At 50.1% G+C, this 18,197-nt stretch overlaps 1 protein-coding gene across 5 annotated transcripts in view; it reads right to left on the bottom strand.

Moving 5' to 3' along the window:
- LOC144776709 (retinol dehydrogenase 8-like) overlaps positions 1-18,197 on the bottom strand; it is a 234,220-nt gene that overhangs the window by 13,567 nt on the left and 202,456 nt on the right. The gene's annotated exons all lie outside the window — the stretch shown is intronic.

Below are 18,197 nucleotides of genomic sequence, written 5' to 3'. Positions count from 1 at the left end.
CTCCTGACCAGAGGTTTTTGCCAGCAGGGCCAGCTGAGGGGCAGGCTTAAACTTGCCACTTTCCCACCTCTTAACGGGTTTGGGGAACGTGAGTTTAGTAGAATAGAAGCCAGAGTTGTATCAATACCATGGGCATGTTTAGCCCTCAATTCCAGATGTTGCCTGTCAGAAAAGAGCATAACATGCAGTTCAGCCTGATTGACGGGTAAAACCACACGGTATTCTACATTTTGCAGTCTTCTCTCCATGCATGCCACTCCAGAAAATACTCAGAGGTATTCTCCTGAATGTAAAGTGCACGGATTATGGATATAACCTGGATATTTCCTGTTATTTAGCAAGTACTCATATCATAGATAAAAAACAAGGACCAGATATTAAATGAGGGCACAATGGTTTCAACATCCTATATTGAAAAATAAATGGAAATATCCAGGGTATACCCATTTTCATTTTAACAGTTACTGGATCCCTGCATATATCCAGAACAAATTCTTATACGAGCTCCCACTCTTTGGTGAGCCCATTCAGGTGGTACTCACCTGCCAGAATGAGGGGAGACACCAGTGATGAAGCATACCACCATTTGGTGGGTGAGGTGTCTTCTCTTAATATTCAAATAATCCTGGAGGTGATTTTGGTAGAACAGTAGTTAGGGACTAATCGTTCTTAAGCTTTTGTACCTTGTGGTGTGTGATGAAGGAATTTCATACCCCTGCCAGGACTTTAATAAATGTAAAACACTAAGGAACTCTGTGATGTCGTAGCAAACCAGTTGATTGAAAATGATGCTAACCTTCAATCTTGCTTTCTTTCAAATGGGGCTTTGCGGGGGTGGCCGACCGGAGGGAGGCTCGCCCCCCCGGGGAGGTTTGGGGCCCCGGGCGGAAGGGGTGGGGAGGGGATAGGACGGGGACAGGAAGGAGAGTTTGGGCTGGTTGGGCTTGTTGGGCGGTATTGGGCTGGTTTGGGCTCCTTTTGGGCTGGGGTAAATAAATACGGCCATTTTGGGTCACTGTGCACCATTTTAGGGACAGTGACCCAGCAGCCGAGTTAGGCAGGGAAGTTGTTGTCCAGTCAGGGGGTTGTTGCTGTGCATACATTGTGTTAGCAGTGGGGATTTCCATTAGGAAGTGGGAGCGGTAGCGGAGCGGTTACCTTGGGCGGCGGCGAGTGGCGGTGTAACTGAGACTTTGAGCGCGGCAGGTCGGCGGGAGTGGTGTGTCGACGCGGACGGCCGGAGCGGTGTGTACCTGGGGCGGCATGGCGGCGGATGCACTGGAGGATCCCTGAGTGCGAGAGGCTTTGCGCCTCTTGGGGGAAGCCGGCCGGATGGATCTCCTGCGAGGGGGAGTTCGGGTAAGGCCACCGCGGCGCGCTGCTGACGGCGCCGCCGCGGCGGTTCTGGCCTGTGAGCCTCCAAGGTCGAGGGTGAGGAGGGAGGAGGGGGCGGGTAGCGGAGGCGGAGCAGCGCATGGTGGCGGCCAGCGGGTGGCTGGTGCGCCGCGGAAATCGAGAGGTGCGGCGAGGGGGTGTGGGGGGGGTGCGGAAGGTGCAGCTTCAGTTTGTGAGGGGGCGGGGGGGCCGGGGGGGTGGGGCCGGGAGAGAACGGCTCGGGGGGAGTGAAGGAGGCAAACAGTGGAGTGAGAGGTAGAGGGGGGGCAAGGAAGCCAAGGAGGAGTGCCAGGTTGGGGGGGTTGTAGGGGGGACGGGAAGCATGGACCCGTGGTGCAGGAGGAGGGGGTGCCCAACAGGGGAGGGGGTCCGGAGGGGCTGCCACGGAATCAAGAGGGGGATGGGGGGGAGGGGGGGAGCCAGGATACCGAGGTGGGAGCCGGGGGGCAGGTGGGAGGGGGGGTGTCACCATTGCTTATTGAAGACTCGGAGGGGGAAGGGGAGGGGGAGGGGGAAGGAGGGGTGGGGGGAGGGGGGGAGAGAGTGACCTGGATTGGGGGTCGTCGTCTGGAGGGGAGGGGGGCATGGTGGGGCCAAGCAGGCCGGGGTCGCCACGGGGCAGGGGGGTAGAGACAGGCCAGAGGGGGGGTGGGGACACAGGGGGACGGGGAGGGGTGAGGGGTTGCCCAGGGGGAGGGGGTTTGTGGGGGGGAGGGGGAAGGGGGGGTGCGGTGAGTGGAGCCAGGAAGGTGGAGGGGTAGCAGGGGTGGATCGCGGGGATGTGGGGCGTGTGGGGGTGGGAGAGGGGGCGCTGGTGGGGGACGTGGGGGTGCGGAGTGGGGGGGAAGGAGGGTGGGGGGGACCGGCACGGCGGGGTGGGCATTCGGCGGCGTAGAGGAGAGGGGCACCTAGGGGCTGGGGAGGGGAAGGGGGTGAGTTTCCCTCGGTATGCTGGACTTCCCCGCTTTTTTCTTGGCAGGAGCAGTTGGCAGGGGGCTCGGGTGAGCAGCATGCGGCTCCAACCCGCCGAGAGAATGGGCCGGCTCAGCTTTGTACGGGCGGCCGTGCTCCACTGAGGGACCAGGCACGTGCGGACAGCGGATGGCACGATGATAGGTCTCCGCCGCCCCCCTCCCGATGGGTCGAGACGGCCGCCAGGGGACGGGGATGGAGCGCGAATGTGACTGGATACACGGACTATCATGCTGAGTGTGAGAGGAGAGAGAGTGTGGATCTGGGGGCATTGATGAGGGCTTGCAGGGACAAGGCAGGATTGAGCAGGAGCACGGGCAGTGGTATGCCGAGGCAATGGGGGGATGGAGAGGGAGAAATGGAGTCGGAGGAGGAGGGGGAGATCAGGGAGGGGGAGACGAGTAATGTTGTTGCCAGTATTTTGCAGGAACGCCCCCGGCAGACGGTGCCGCGAGTGACGGCCCCCCCAGTGGAACTGGTTAGGCGGCGGGATCCGGTGCGGACGCCAGCCTTGACGCCAGGTAAGGATGGTGCACGTTTGGGGAGTGGCTTGGGCGAGCCTCATGGATGCCATGTGTCTGGTGGAGGCCAGGTGTCGGTGGGCACGGATGCAGAGGGAGGGGAGGCGGTACGATTGGTGAAGGGCAGGTATGTGATGGATGCGGGGGTAGGCACAGAGACGAAGGAGGCGGCGGGCGACACGGCGTCGGGTAGCGCTGCGAGCGGAAATGCGGGGAAGGCAGGGGGTTCGGCGGCGGCTGGCGGCGGGGCAAAGGAGAGTTGTGAGGTGCCGATTAAGAAGATGCCCTATATGGGGGCAGCGAAGCCCCTGAGGGCGCACTTGTCATTGGCGATGAAGGAGAAAATTTGGAAAGGGGAATACGTGGAGATTCTGAAGTTACTCCACAGGGAATTGATGGCCAAAGAGGGCTCAAAGGAGGAGGAGGAGGAGTTAGCTAGGCGCCCCAAGGTCCCGGTGACCATTGAAAATAGGTCAGCTGCCTTCCTGATCTACGCTAGCGTTTACTGCGAAAAGTATCCGGACAGGTCGGTTGCAATGTTCAAATATATGGACGTGGTGCGGCGGGCCCAAGTGACGTACGGCGGTTACGCTTGGTCGCATTACGACGAGGAGTTTCGGGCGCGCATGGCATCTGATCCGGAGGTGCAGTGGGGCGAGTTGGATGCGGATTTGTATCAGCAGATGAGTGGGGCAAAATTCGGCCGCACCATTTACACAGCCTGTGGGCTTCCGCTGACGTCGACCCCCTTTACAGCCCGCCCCACCCGTGGGGGGGGGGTGGGGTCGGGAGACGCCGGTAGTACTAACAGCGTTGGGGCCTGCTGGGACTTCAATAGGGGGTCCTGTCTCAGGCAGACGTGCCGTTTTTGGCATGAATGTTCCAAGTGCGGGAAGAGACACCCAGTGGTGTGCTGCTGGGGGCTCCGAGGAGGGCCCGCTCCGGGGCAACAGCCGGCGGCCCCCGGTGGGGGGAGGGGAGGCGGCAGGGGGGGGGGCAGTGCCTTGGGAAAAGGCTTGTACACCGGTTAGGTTGGACAGGCTCAAACCCCTACTGGCGGCGTATCCGCGGGCGGACGATGCGTCGGTGTTGCGTCGGGGCTTCCGGGAGGGTTTCCGTTTGGGGTACGAGGGTCCGCGGATCGCTCGGTGGGCTGAGAATCTGAAGTCCGTGAATGTACACAGGGGCATCGTCCGAGAGAAGCTCTTTAAGGAGGTGAAGGAAGGGCGGATGGTGGGTCCTTTTCAGGAGCCGCCCCTGCCGGATTTGATCATTTCGCCGATTGGAGTGGTTCCAAAGAAGGAGCCGGGTCAGTTCCGGCTGATCCAACATCTGTCTTGGCCAGAGGGCACGTCGGTGAATGATTACATATCGGCGGAGTTGGCGTCGGTGTCGTACTCTTCTGTGGACGTGGCGAGGAGGCTGGTGACGACGGCGGGGCAGGGTGCGCTCATGGCAAAATGTGATGTGAAGTCTGCGTTCAGGTTGTTGCCGGTGCATCCGGCAGATCATCAGTTGTTGGGGATCCAGTTTGACAGACTCATTTTCATGGATAGGGCACTTCCTATGGGGTGCTCGGTGTCATGTGCATTGTTTGAGAGGTTCAGCTCCTTCTTGCAGTGGGCTTTTTCCTGGCGCACACTACCTGGACGACTTCTTCCTGGTGGATCGGCCCGGTTCGACGGACTGCCAGCGGCAGCTGGACGGTTTTACGGACCTAATGGGTTACCTGGGGGTTCCCTTGGCGCCGGAGAAGACTCAGGGTCCGAGCACGGTGCTGTCCTTTCTCGGGATAGAGCTCGACTCAGCGGCCATGGAAGCACGCCTACCGGAGGATAAGCGGGTGGTGATGATGGACTTGGTGAGGGGCATGTTGGCCAGGCCGAAAGCGAAAGTGCGGGAGGTACAGGTGTTGCTCGGGTATTTGAACTTTGCATGCCGCGTGGTGCGGGCGGGAAGGACATTTTGCCGTCTTTTGGGGCTGGCATTGTCCGGACTGACGTTGCCTCATCCTCACGTGTGCTTGTTGGCGGGTTCGAGAGAGGACTTGAGCATGTGGATGGCTTTCCTGGGGGTTTTAATGGAGTGCCCATGGCGCCACCAGAGGACTGGCAGTGGGACGTCACGATGTCATCGGACGCGGCGGGAGTCGGCGGCTTCGGTTTGTACTGGGTGGGGAGGTGGTGCGCGGAGCAGTGGCCGGCTCAGTGGCAGGCGGGGGGGGAGGAGCATTGCTTTCCTGGAGCTTTTCCCGTTGGTGGTGGCGGTGACGGTGTGGGCGCCGGAGCTGGCACACAAGCGAGTCTTGTTCAGGGTGGACAATATGTCGGTGGTGCAGGTGGTGAATCGGCAGTCCGCAAGGGAGCCACAGGTGCTGAAGCTGATGCACGTTTTGTCCTGAAGTGTCTGGAACATGACATTCTGTTTCAAGCTCAGCATGTGCCGGGGGTGGACAATGACATTGCGGATGCTTTGTCTCGTTCACAGTGGCAGAGGTTCCATGGGCTAGCCACGGAGGCGGCCGCAGTCAAGACGCCGGTGCCGGAAGAGCTTTGGTTGGTGGGAGAGCGCGGGTCGTTCAGTTGGTGAGGTCGTCTGTGGCGGCATCCACGTGGAAGGCGTATGACCAAGCTTGGCTGGAGTGTCTACGTTTCGGAGCGGTAAGGCAGCGTGGCAGGTAGGGTCGGGAGGAGCAGGTAGTGCGGTTCATGCTCAGTTTGATGGACAAAGGGCTGGCGAGGGTGACGATCGCGGGGAAGTTGGCAGAAGTGGCGCTCATGGGGAAGCTCTGGTGGGGTTATGCGCCTTCGGCAGGAGAGTTGGGGGGGCGTCTCTTGGAGGGTTGGGAGCGGGAGAAGGGGGCGCGGGCGCAGCAGCGACGTCCGATTACCGCGGTGATGCTGGAGGGCTTAGTGGGCCTGTTACCGGGAGTGTGCAGAGATCAGGCGGAGACGGTTTTGTTTTCCACGCTTATGTCGTGGCTGTTTTTTGGAGCGTTCCGGGTGTCGGAGTTGGTGGGGTTACAAGGACGGCCGGGAGTGAAGTGGGAGGAAGTAGAGTTGCGAGGCCGGGAGGTGGCGGTGCGACTTCGACCGTCAAAGACAGACCAGCGTGGAGAGGGTACATGGGTGGTGCTGGGTCCCGGGACGGCGGCGGTCTGTCCGGCTGAGTGGGGGAGGCGACTGGCGAGGGGGCAGGCGCAGGACGGGGCGGAGGTTATTTGCCGGGGAAAGGCTGGTCGGGTGACGGCGGCTCAGCTACTATGGGTCCTGCGGCACACCCTGCGGTCTATGGGTGAGGACCCGAAGGAATTCGGAACGCATTCCTTCCGCATTGGTGCGGCGACGGAGGCGGCGCGAAGGGGTTGGGGAAAGGAGGAGATAAAACGGCTGGGGCGCTGGAAATCGGACTGTTATAGGAGGTACGTCAGGATGCGGGGGAAGGAGTGGAGTGAGGACATGTTTGGCCCATTACTTATATATGTATCTTTGCAGGTGCGGTGGTGGGGCCTACAGCGGCAACAATGAGCATTTACGTGGTGGGCCATTCCTTTGTAAAGAGAGCGGAGAGGGCTGAATGGGAAAAACACAGGAGCCTCAATTTGGAGTTGGATGACCAGTTGTTTAGGTGTCATTGGATGGGAAAGGGGGGCATGCGTTGGCACGAGTTGGTGCCGGTTTTGAATAATGTTGTGCGGGGGGGGATTTGTCTGGATGTGGTAGTCATTCACCTGGGGGAGCACGATTTGGTGCAGTGTAAAGGACTGGCACTGGTAAAACAAATGAAGAGGGATTTGCTGGAAATTAGGAGACAGTGGGCGGGGTGTCACGTCATTTGGTCGGAATTCATTCCTAGACGATGCTGGAGGGGGGCAGAGAGGCCTGCGGCTATTGACAGGACACGGAGGAAGATTAATAGGGAGATGCGGGGTTTCTGTGAAAAGGAAGGTTTGGGTAGGATGGAGCACCCGGAGCTGAGGTATGGGGCAGTGTATTTCTTCAGGGAGGATGGAGTACATTTATCACGATACGGGATGGAGCTCTATATTGTGCAGCTGAAGGAGGCAGTGGATCGGGTTGTAGGGGTGCGCAGGTATCCGAAGGTGCAGGGGCCCTAGGGGGGGGGTCGGAAGCTGTATGGGGCTTCCGAGTGGCGCTGTTTCCTAGTTAAGGGGGGGTAGGTTAGGAGGAATGAGTTTCCTGGACAGAGGGGGAGGGAGTGTACAGATGGCAAGAGTTTAAACAGTTGAGGCAGGTGTTTGGAGAGTTGGTACTTATGTTTATGTTTGTTTGCGGGGGCAATGTTTTAGGGGTGGGGGTGGGGGATTTAGTCAGGTATGTGCATATTTAGTTAGGCCTAGTTTTGTACGGCAAAGGCCAAGGATGTGGTATGGTTAAGATGCACCTGTTTCCCAATAAAGCGGTCTTTATCACACCTTATTTTGTCTCCGGTCGGTCTTTCCCCGCCCCGTCTCAAGATGGGCCCCAATGGGGCTTTGCGGGGGGTGGCCGACCGGAGGGAGGTTCGCCCCCCCCGGGGAGGTTTGGGGCCCCGGGAGGAAGGGGAGGGGAGGGGATAGGACGGGGACAGGAAGGAGAGTTTGGGCTTGTTGGGCGGTATTGGGCTGGTTTGGGCTCCTTTTGGGCTGGGGTAAATAAATACGGCCATTTTGGGTCACTGTGCACCATTTTAGGGACAGTGACCCAGCAGCCGAGTTAGGCAGGGAAGTTGTTGTCCCTCCCGCCCTCCCTATGAGTGGTGGTTTCGAGTGGGTGCGGTTTTTGGGAGCCTGGTTCAAGGGGGGTATATTCTGGAAGAGTTTTGTTGGGAGCAGGTACCTCTTTGGTTAGGTGGCTGAGATCTGATGTTGCTGGGGGCAGGTGCTGGTAAAAGTTGTGGGGTGGCGCTTTTTCCTAGTTAAGGGGGGGGGGGTAGGTTAGGAGGAATGAGTTTCCTGGACAGAGGGGGAGGGAGTGTACAGATGGCAAGAGTTTAAACAGTTGAGGCAGGTGTTTGGAGAGTTGGTACTTATGTTTATGTTTGTTTGCGGGGGCAATGTTTTAGGGGTGGGGGTGGGGGATTTGGTCAGGTATGTGCATATTTAGTTAGGCCTAGTTTTGTACGGCAAAGGCCAAGGATGTGGTATGGTTAAGATGCACCTGTTTCTCAATAAAGCGGCCTTTATCACATCTTATTTTGTCTCCGGTCGGTCTTTCCCCTCCCCGTCTCCCGATGGGCCCCAATGTAAGCAATGACATCTGTATTAGGCCTTCCCCATCCAATTGGACCACCACAAACACCCACTCTAAACTGTGCTTATTCAGAGGCATATTTACAAGCCCTATCGCCTCAGGAACATTACTTTTAAAGAAGTTCCTGTGGCGATAGGGGCCTTATTAACAAGGCAGCGTTAAGCTACTTAACGTGGCTTATCGCTGCTTTGTAAATAAGGCACCCTTTCCGCTATACTTAGCGTGAAAGGGGTGAGCAATGGGTTTTGCGGTGGACGTTCCACCAAACACCCATTGATTTTTTACGCTGCCCCCATATTTACTAGGGTGGGTGTTCCACCGCAACACCCATTTATTTTGACGCTGCCCCCCTATTTACAAGGGTGGCACAAATTGGAGGCAGCACCAAAATTAAGACCAAAAAAAATCTGGTCTGGCGTAACGAGGAAAAATGCTTTCTCCTCGTTTTTGCTGTTCATATGTGTGTACATTGTGCAACACACATAGAAACAGCAAAACGCCATGCATGATTGTTTATGTGCAGGAAGGTGTCCCATCCTGCACATAAACAATCATTTTAAAAATGACGAATTGCAACGTCTATGTGTGCTGCACAAAGCAGCAAGTATAGAAGTTACAAATCGCCATTTAAGATTGTTTATGTGCAGGAAGGGACACCTTCCTGCCCATAAAAAAAATCATTCCCCCAACACAGGCACTCTTGCACTATGGTGCAAGGGTGCCTGCGTTGGCGCTAGGCAGCTGAAATTAGTGCCAGCGCAGTGGGAAACGCAGGGCTGCACCGTATTGTTGTCAATACGGTGCAGCCCTGCGTTTCAGAAGTGTCAGAGAGCTGTGTTAAGCAAAGAAGGCTAACGTCACGCTCCATCCGTTCTTTGTAAATATACCTCTCTGTCTTTTAAATGAAAGAGAATCAAAATATCTAATCAAAAGCATTAAACCACAATGACGGGAAGAGAGGCTAGATAAAATATAAAAAACACTCTACCGAGTCCCGCCTCCCGTCCTTGTGTTTTAATTTAATCTCACCTAATACTATTATGCTGAGGTCTCTTGATATTGAAACAACCCTCAAAAGTCAAGACCTCTAGGATCAGGGAATGTCTGTTGGCTGTGGAACAATGGATGCTAGATAATCCTCTTCAGTGAAACTCCTCAAAAACGAAATATTCACCCATGGCTTGTTGCAAAATCATAACCCCATATCCTTTCAGACCTAGGAAATGGAAGAGATGTCAACTACATGTACTGAAGTTAAAATTCTCAGCTTAATAACAGATTCCAACCGCTCTTCAATTCCAAGACAACAAACTGATGAAAGACTAATTCTACACGATCACAATTCTACAATAGAATTTCTACTGATATTGCGATTAGACAATGCAAATGAAGTATACATTAAATTCATTAGACGAATGAATTGCAAAGCTCCAAATAAGTCAGAAGACTACAGCCAGACATGCCTTAAACCTAAACAGACAGTACCATGTTACCCTTTCTCTCAAATCAGTGCTCAGAATATACAGCAAAAATAGACACCTCAGATCAAGAATGGCCCCATAAATCCTCCTTTCCAAGAAACCACTTAGGAGGTAGCTGCAACTCAATACAGACGTGCGAGCTATGGAATATACTCACAAAGAAAATAAGGGCCATCAACAATTATCTGGAATTCAGAACAGAAATAAAGTTAGAGCTTTTCCCACAGGATCCAGGTAAGATCATAAACCCAATGTGTTTGTGTATGCAGCCTGTGACTCTATCCTTACACTCCTTTGGTTTTCCACCACATGGATATGACACTTACAAGCTGATGCATCAAGTCTAGAGCATGCTTTCCAACCTTGCACAGCACCATTTCTCATAATTTTTTTAAACTAACAAATTACATCTCAACCAATATGCACTTCAGAAGTTAGAACTATAATGGTCGATAAAGTTGGAATCATATTGTTTGGAAAGCTCTTTGGGCATTGACAAAAGGTAGGAATGTACTGTAAAAAGGTTGTCACACAATACAGCAAGTATGCTTCAGAAATCTGTCTGACATATCTAGGTAATGAAACCTGAAGTGTGTCATTCTGCCAATCCGACTGGACTATATTATAGTGAGTGCACCATGTATTTCATTTGTGGCATATCCTTTTTAGGATGCACAGACCCTCACCAAATCGAACTGGCATGCTCCATCATTGGGTCATGCACCTTGTTGGGTGAGCGCTACAATACCCCCGTAAATAGGCTGTTTGCTGGAGATCTTTTAACCTCGATGTCTGTTTTTTCACCAGATATACAGATAAATGCTCTTCTCTGGAGTTATCATGTTCCACCTAAGGTCACCAACATTTTCTGTAGTGAGAGCTACTTCTAATCAGTGAAAATCATTGTGACCTACTGAAGGCTAAGCCATTCATGCAGTGTTACCAGACACCCCCACGCCCAGCTTCATTGGCTTAAAGTCTAATGTCATAGAGCCAGATACTATGGTTTGAACAAAAATACTTTGACTAGGGGCAGTTTGAGAGGACTGCCTTGTTTGTTTCAGTAGGAGTGTAGTCTTCAGAGTTGTATGAACATCTGTGCATATGAATGGGATATATGTGACTGGATGAATGAGAGTCTGTGTCATTTGTATTTGTGGCACAGAACATACTTTTTGCCATATGTGGCACCTTTACTTACATGTATGACACAAACACAACCAGTTTTTAAATGGGGGAAATTTAAAGTGCCGAAAAATGCTCTTCAAAATGTTTCATATTTTCATAATACAGAACATTTTTCTGTACTTGAAATGTCTCCCACTTAAAAAAAAGCCTGTATTTTTCAGTTATTAAAATTACACTGTGTCTACCAGCCACAGGGAGCAAGATACCTGCTGTGTGTAAATGCGACACTTTGAAATGGGAGACAATTAAACTGAAAAGTTAACTTTATGTTTATATGGATGCCATAAAACTCATCTTTTAAAATTTCTCCCATTTCATAGTGTTGGAATTACAAATAGCAGGCATCTTGTACCCAGTGGGCTCTTGACGTGGGGCCATAATTAATGCAGAAAAATACAGCCATCTGTTTACATGGGAGGAATTTGAAGTGGAGAAACAGGCTTCATAAAATATTAAGATGTAATTGGCTTAATTGAAAGTGGAGAAAAACATTAAGACAATGTTCCGTTGAAATATTTGTTCTTCACTTTGAATTTCTCAAAATTAAAAATGACTGTATTTTTCAGTCATAAATATGGCACAGTGTCCACTGGCTATTAGGAACAAGAGGCCTTCTATTTGTAAATGTGACACTTTGAAAAGGGAGAAAATTCAAATGGAATGTTAACTTAATCATTAAGTTAACTCTTCATATAAATGTTCTACCATCTAAAAGCACTCAAAAATATAATTGTGTTCTCATTCTCCAATATAGGGACTTGACAAGGACGTTTATTTAAGAGTTAGATACCTCAATGTTTCAGTTCTTCATCACTGTGCCCCAGCCTGGATCAGAAATCTAACTGCAGCACTGCTCATTGGGAGGCTCTGCTATCTGCAGCCTCATGACAGTAATTTGAAATAAACACAGCTGTCCTTTAACTTTAAAAGGAAAAAGTGAACCTGTGCTTATTTTAAAATGAACTAAAGGTTGCCAGCTACTCTGAAGGTGTCTGCGAGCTAATGGTAGCTCCCGATCAGCAGGTTGGAGACACCTGGGTTACATGTTTGGATCCTTGGACCACATGCAACATTATTTTAAGGTAATGAATAGCAATGGCCTATTCAATGGTTGCATCTGATATTTATACCACTATGAAGCTGTTAGACTATACCACCAAATGCAATTTAAAACCAAGACATAATTATAAATAACGGGCCCACTGGGGGTCTTTGATCAGTCAAAGATGCGAATAAACAACCGTTGTCCCTTTCCAGGTCACCTCTGTGGATGGCGAGGTGAGAAATTGAGCTGTAGAGGTTAGACCAAAATGTAGGCAACATTTTAGGGTTCCTAATTGAATGCATGCCGTGATTTATAAAGAGTAGGGACAATGTCTTTCATACTAGACAGTGGTTAAAGTTAGTTTTTTCACTAATCAATGGCTGAATGGTTCCAACAAGAAGATGAAGCCGTATACCATTTTAAGTTTTCAAAAATTATGAGAAGGTGTGCAAAATAGCGAAGGTATCCAGGAAAATTGATTTATGTTCCACCTTGAAGTTATTCTTTGGTGGACAATCCATCAAAGATTTCGTTGGAATTAGCAGTAACAGAATCATTACTACAATATTCTACCACATGGCATACTTCACGTGGTAGACCATAGAGTGTCATGCTCTCTGTCGAGTAAGAATCACCTTAGAGGTGCAGGCAGGTTGGAAAATGGATCCCCGCATCCTCCATGTGGAACTATTAGATTAGATCAGGTTGCATTGTGCAAAAGAGCTGAACCCCTTCCCCTGCATGATTGTATGTCTGGAAAAAGCTGAGAGCCCAGCAGGATGGAGAGCTTCTTTGTGGTTGCCAGGTGGCTTTGTATAGACATATTAAAAGCAGGTGCTGCTTGCAGTCATTGCTGGGTCAAGTGCACATAGGGAGCAATATCATCTTCACCTTCTCCCTCAAGGCACCGTGCCTTATCCACATCATATCATTGAAGGGCTGAGATACGATTCCAGATTGGCAGTCAACAACACACATACCTCCTGGCAACTCACTATTACCGATTTACCAATACACAGTTTGGATGGCACCATAGGCCAGAGATTTTCATAAACTGGGGGAGAGATGGAGATGAGAGAAGCGGGAAATCTGAATGGAAGGCACCAAGAGGAAGAAGTGAATTAAAAGAACAAGTTTTCCTAACACATTTTTTGCACTGGCTGTGTGCCTAAAGCCCCGTGAGTGGATTTTAATTTTCTTCTATTCACTCCTCTAATTCAGGACCAAAAGAAGCAGAGTGGATGATCACTGCCTCTGTCTGCGGCACATGGATGCCTGGCACTTTTGTGGTCTGTGTCAGAAACCCATCTCATCCTGTTACCCCTTATATGGTCACTTGGGAAACCATCCTAGGTTTACAGATTAGAGAAGAGCAGGAGAGGGGTTGGCCTAACGGCTAAGGCACTCGACCTCGGACCTGGGGATCTGGGTTCGAGTCTCTGTAACGACGCCAAAGAAAATAAAAACCTCCTGTGATTCTGGGCAAATCACGTAATCTCCCCGTGCCTAAAAATGAAAGTGTGTCCTCATGTAACGTAACTGGTGCTATGTAAAGCGCTCTGATACCTGATTCGGTTCGGGTCTAGTTCGCGCTCTATAAAACTCTACAAAAAAAAAAAAGAGCATTGGCTACACATATGGTTGAGGGTGGCAAAGGTCTCAACTGCACACAACACAAGGAGAATAGTTATAAAGTTCCTCTGCATTGGAACTCCAGTCAGATTGCATGCCATGTTTGGCTCATCAGATTTATGTTGGAGGGGATGAGGTAGGGTTATGATGGCACACAAATGGTGGCACTGTGATCAAGTCCAAATGTTTTGAAGTGAGGTCCTTGAACAGATTAAATTAATCACGGCTCTGGAATTTTCCCATGAACCCACTAACATTGCACTTGGGTGACACAAGCAAGTGCATTAAGCATCCCTTGACTACTCACTCAGGAAAATTGCTCACTCACTCTCTGCTAGCAGCTCGCCTTTCGATACCACAGAAAGACTCTGTAGATGGTTGAGTTGGACTACACTTTGATATTAGGTAAGATCTTTTTGCCAGACCAGGCATTGTAGAGTGAAGGGTGAAGGTGCACCTTGGTGATATGTTAAAGCAATTGACAAATTGTTATATCATTATTATTTTCTTACAGTGCCTTCTGCCCAATCGTATTGATTGATACCGCGATTGAGGGTCAAGAATTGAGGCCTAAGTATCATTTTGATAGTTTTTTATTTGTATTTATTACTTTATACACTATACTACAGCAGAGTGACTGTTAGATACTGGTCCTGACGAATGCCCAGAACTTAATTGTCATCAAGGCAGAAACATCGATAGGGTATATATTGTTAACCCTATATCACTTGTTTTTATTCACTATCCCGTAGGATGGAAGAATAAAGTTGTTGCCCCTAAGGAGATAGTTTTAATGGACTTTCACACATTTTTCTTTGCACTCTGCCCCTCATTTGCCCCCATAAGGTATTAGAAGTATCACGTGCTTTATACTCCCGTTCCTTCACTTTTGGTGAAGTCGTAGCCCACACGGAATACCTTGCGGTCCCCGTTGTGTTGGAGGAACCCAATGATGAAGCATGGCACCCTCGGTGAGTGAGGGTTTTTGTCCACAACATTGTTGTGCCCTTATCGCACTTGCATCTCCCTCCTTTTTCGGACAGCCTTTTCCCTGGTCCATTGCTACCCTATATTCAGTGTGAATTATATTCTGTTGTTTTGGCCAGGAACTGAAGCAGGGAGATCGGGCAATAGTTCTCTGGGCTAGAGGCATACAGTGACGGTTTCTTCAGTAGAGGGACAACCTTCGTATGTTTCCATGCCTGTGGCAGCTGGGATGTAGACATTCCTGGATTGTGATGAAAAGGTCTGGTTTGAGGGATCATCAGGAGACCCTGACTTTATTTTGATGAACAGGGCCTCAAGGCTGTCCATCAGGATGGGTGTGAAAGCAGAGAGAGAGTGGGTCTCTCTACCAATCAGAACTCCCTTCATTAAGCATACAACCTCTCTCTTTGATTGAAAACTGTCATAGATGCCTGCCACTTTATTGATGAAACTAGTGGCCTGAGAGACAAGTGTTATCTGCTGTCTGAGGTGATTTCACCATATCCTTTAACAATGAAAAAATAGTTTTGGAGGGGTTATTACTGGCATTAATTTTGTTCGCAAGATGTGCAGCACAGGCTTTCCGTATCTGTTTACTGTAAGCTTTCCTGGTCTTTGTATACTCAAGTTTGGCTGAGGGACTGTAAGCGCAACTCCAGGTACGCTCAAGTACTTTACAGTTTTTCCTAACAGTGGTAAGAGTTTCATCAAACCAAGCATGCGATCGGGCTTTCTTCTGATTAGTCCATTTAGCGGGGATGCACTTGTCTAAGGCCTGATTGATCCGTGTTCCAAAGCAGTCGCTAGACCCCTCAATGTCTGTGGACAGCATAGGTTGAGAGATGGCAAGAGTGTCTTGAAAGGTGATATAATAAAGTTTCTGCCAAGGACGTTTATACACCAGATGGCGAGATGACGAGACTTTAGGGCCATCTATGTGCAAAAAAAAGAGAATAAGATGATGGTCGGACCAGGCGATTGGTAAAGATATCAGGGCCTGTGAGAGAAAAATGTTGGACAGTACAGGGTCCAGAAGATGTCCCGCCTCATGAGTGGGGCCTGAAACCAATTGAAGGAGTTGGAAAGCCACCATGTTGGTTAAAAAATGGCAGTTATCAGGGTCATTATTAGACTCCAGGTGCAGATTCAAGTCGCCAATAATGGTAAAATTGGCTGACTTGAGTGCTAAACTGCTCACCATATTAGCTATCGCCTCTCCAAAAAGTATGGACGGCCCCAGGGGGCGATAAATCAATAATCCAGAAAATGTGAAATTGGCTCTTAGACCTATTCTAAAAGAGGCACTTTCAGAATCCTGGATGCTTTCCTGAGTAAAGGTGCAGGTGTAGCAGTCTTTATAAATTACAGCAATTCCGCCACCTCTTCCCGACCCTCTATCCACATTCTTCATAATAAAGCCAGAGGGCAGGGTGTAGTGACAGGTAAATGAACAATATAGAATCTACTATTTCCAAAGCCCATTTTGACATTTTACATTCCAGTGAGGTAATGCTGGAATGTAGTGTACACAACATAGGGCCAGAGAAGGGATGGTAACTGAGTCTTGGGAGAGCCAAGATTCCGTTAAGAATAGCACGTCTAACAGGTATTTGGACAATAAATCAAAGACTTCCGCATGATGTTTAACTAGTGAGCGGCAGTTAATGCGGCCGATTTTGAAATGGAGGTGGTGACTGCCTGGCGGTGCACTCTGGCTGTATTGAGGCCTAAAATTGCATAAAATGCAGAGAAAGGCACCTGCAATGGGGGACCAGCTGTGAACCCCACACAGGGGGCTGCTCCTTTGTACTTTGAGTAGGTCCTCAAGAGAGTACGCTAGCCTGTGGGTAGGAGAAAGTACCCAGACCTGGTGCCATCTAGGGGCCTCATTTATGAGGCTGTGCGTCACTTTTACGCCCCCGGTGCGTCACTTTTTGTAACGCACCAGTGGCGTAAAAAATGCACCTTGTTGCGCCATATTTACAAAGTGACGCATCTAGGTAGATGTAGATGCGTCACTTTGTAAACCCCTGCGCCACTTTATACCTGCGCCAGGTATAATGTATGCAAGGGGCGTTTTGACGCAAGAAAGGGTCATGGAAGTGACGCAGTGAAATCTATAAGATTTCACTGCGCCATTTCTTGGCCGCTAATGCGTCAAAATCTTACGCCTGCTTCATGGCAGGCGAAAGACTGACGCAGGCACTAACAACATGGGACTTGCCCATGTGAAAGTACACATTGCTGGAGTTGCGTCACTTTTGTGACACACTCCAGCAATGGGTCACTTTTGCGCCTACAGATACGTCAGAAATACTGACGTATCTGTAACTCCTTGCGACATGATGCGTCATATTATAAATATGACGCATCAATCATGTCGCAAAGAGTGCGCACTGAGAAGTGACGCATCGCTGCTTTCACGCAGCGATGCGTCAATTCTCATAAATGAGGCCCATGGTGCGGACGGGCGCAGACAAGCTTGCCTTTGGCGGGCCAGCGGCGCGTCCACGCTGCAGCGTGCATAATGTACCTAGGGACATAACTGGCTCCTCTCAGGCACACCTCTGATTGGGGCAAAGGGGCCAATCATAGCGCGACACAGCCGACTAGAAAGCAGCCACAACCCCCAGTGAAGAGTATCAAAGTGAAGGTATTAGCGTTTTGAAAAGCATAAAACGAGCAACATAAAAAGGAACCTGCCTCAAAACCTTTTGTCAAGCAGTCCCTCACACAAAGAACACTCTCTCCCCCCAACCATAAAGAAATGCCTGGAGCAAGCTTGGCGCAGCGTCAACTGCGCCTCTTATCCCAGGCATGGGCCATGAAGAGTTTCGCCTAACGCTCCTTGATTGCCTTCATGCGCATGCTCTGACATAAGTTACAGGATCTGGAGACGTGGTCCGAACTGAGGTGCCAGAGGCAGATGGAGTGGGGATCAGTAATGGACATATGTCCCTCACAATTCCTACAGGGTTTCAACCCCGTTTTTTGGAAGGAGACTTATGGTACTGCACTTGTTAGAAAAACATTTACCTTTTAGAACACCCATGGTCTTTGTGAGGGCTAACGGATGTGTGTCAAAGGCTCAGAAAAAAGGGAAATGACGTTGTTGCACCGGGATGGCTTCGGTGATGTCATAAGATGCCACTTCCAGTGTGAATACGAAGCCAGCACCGCCTACCGACGACGTGAGAGCTTTGAAGTTTCTGAATCCAGTCTGACGCCTTGATTATTCTACAGGTGAGGAATATGCAGGTAGAAGTATTCACCAGAAGCAGCTGAATGCTCCCATCTAACCATGTGGCGGTCTAAGTTATGGAAAATATATGTAATGGAAAAACTGACAGCTTTGATTAGCAACACTATGCATAGATTTGAAAAAACGTCAGCACCCTTCGGTACCTTCATTAAAACTATTGGAAGCCAGAGAGGTGGCCCGGGGTATATGTCTATGATCCTACATAGGTCTGATTTGTGTTGACATAACCCCTCTGTATCATCTGGAGAGAAAGAAAATGAAGAGGAACTCCTACAGAATATATAACCATAAAAGTGCACAAGGTGCCAAGGGGAGAAGTATGAGAACTACATGAGATGACTTACAGGGTCAATATTTGATATCTAACGTCCTGCAATCTTGAGTCGTAATTGTTGTGTTAAATATGCTTAAGTGACGATGTCTATTGTTATCTACTGCCATAAAAAGTGAGGTCATGCTCTG

Source organism: Lissotriton helveticus, chromosome 1_1, assembly GCF_964261635.1.
Source record: "Lissotriton helveticus chromosome 1_1, aLisHel1.1, whole genome shotgun sequence".
Classification (NCBI taxonomy): Eukaryota; Metazoa; Chordata; class Amphibia; order Caudata; family Salamandridae; genus Lissotriton; species Lissotriton helveticus.
This window is presented reverse-complemented; position numbering and strand designations above follow the sequence as displayed.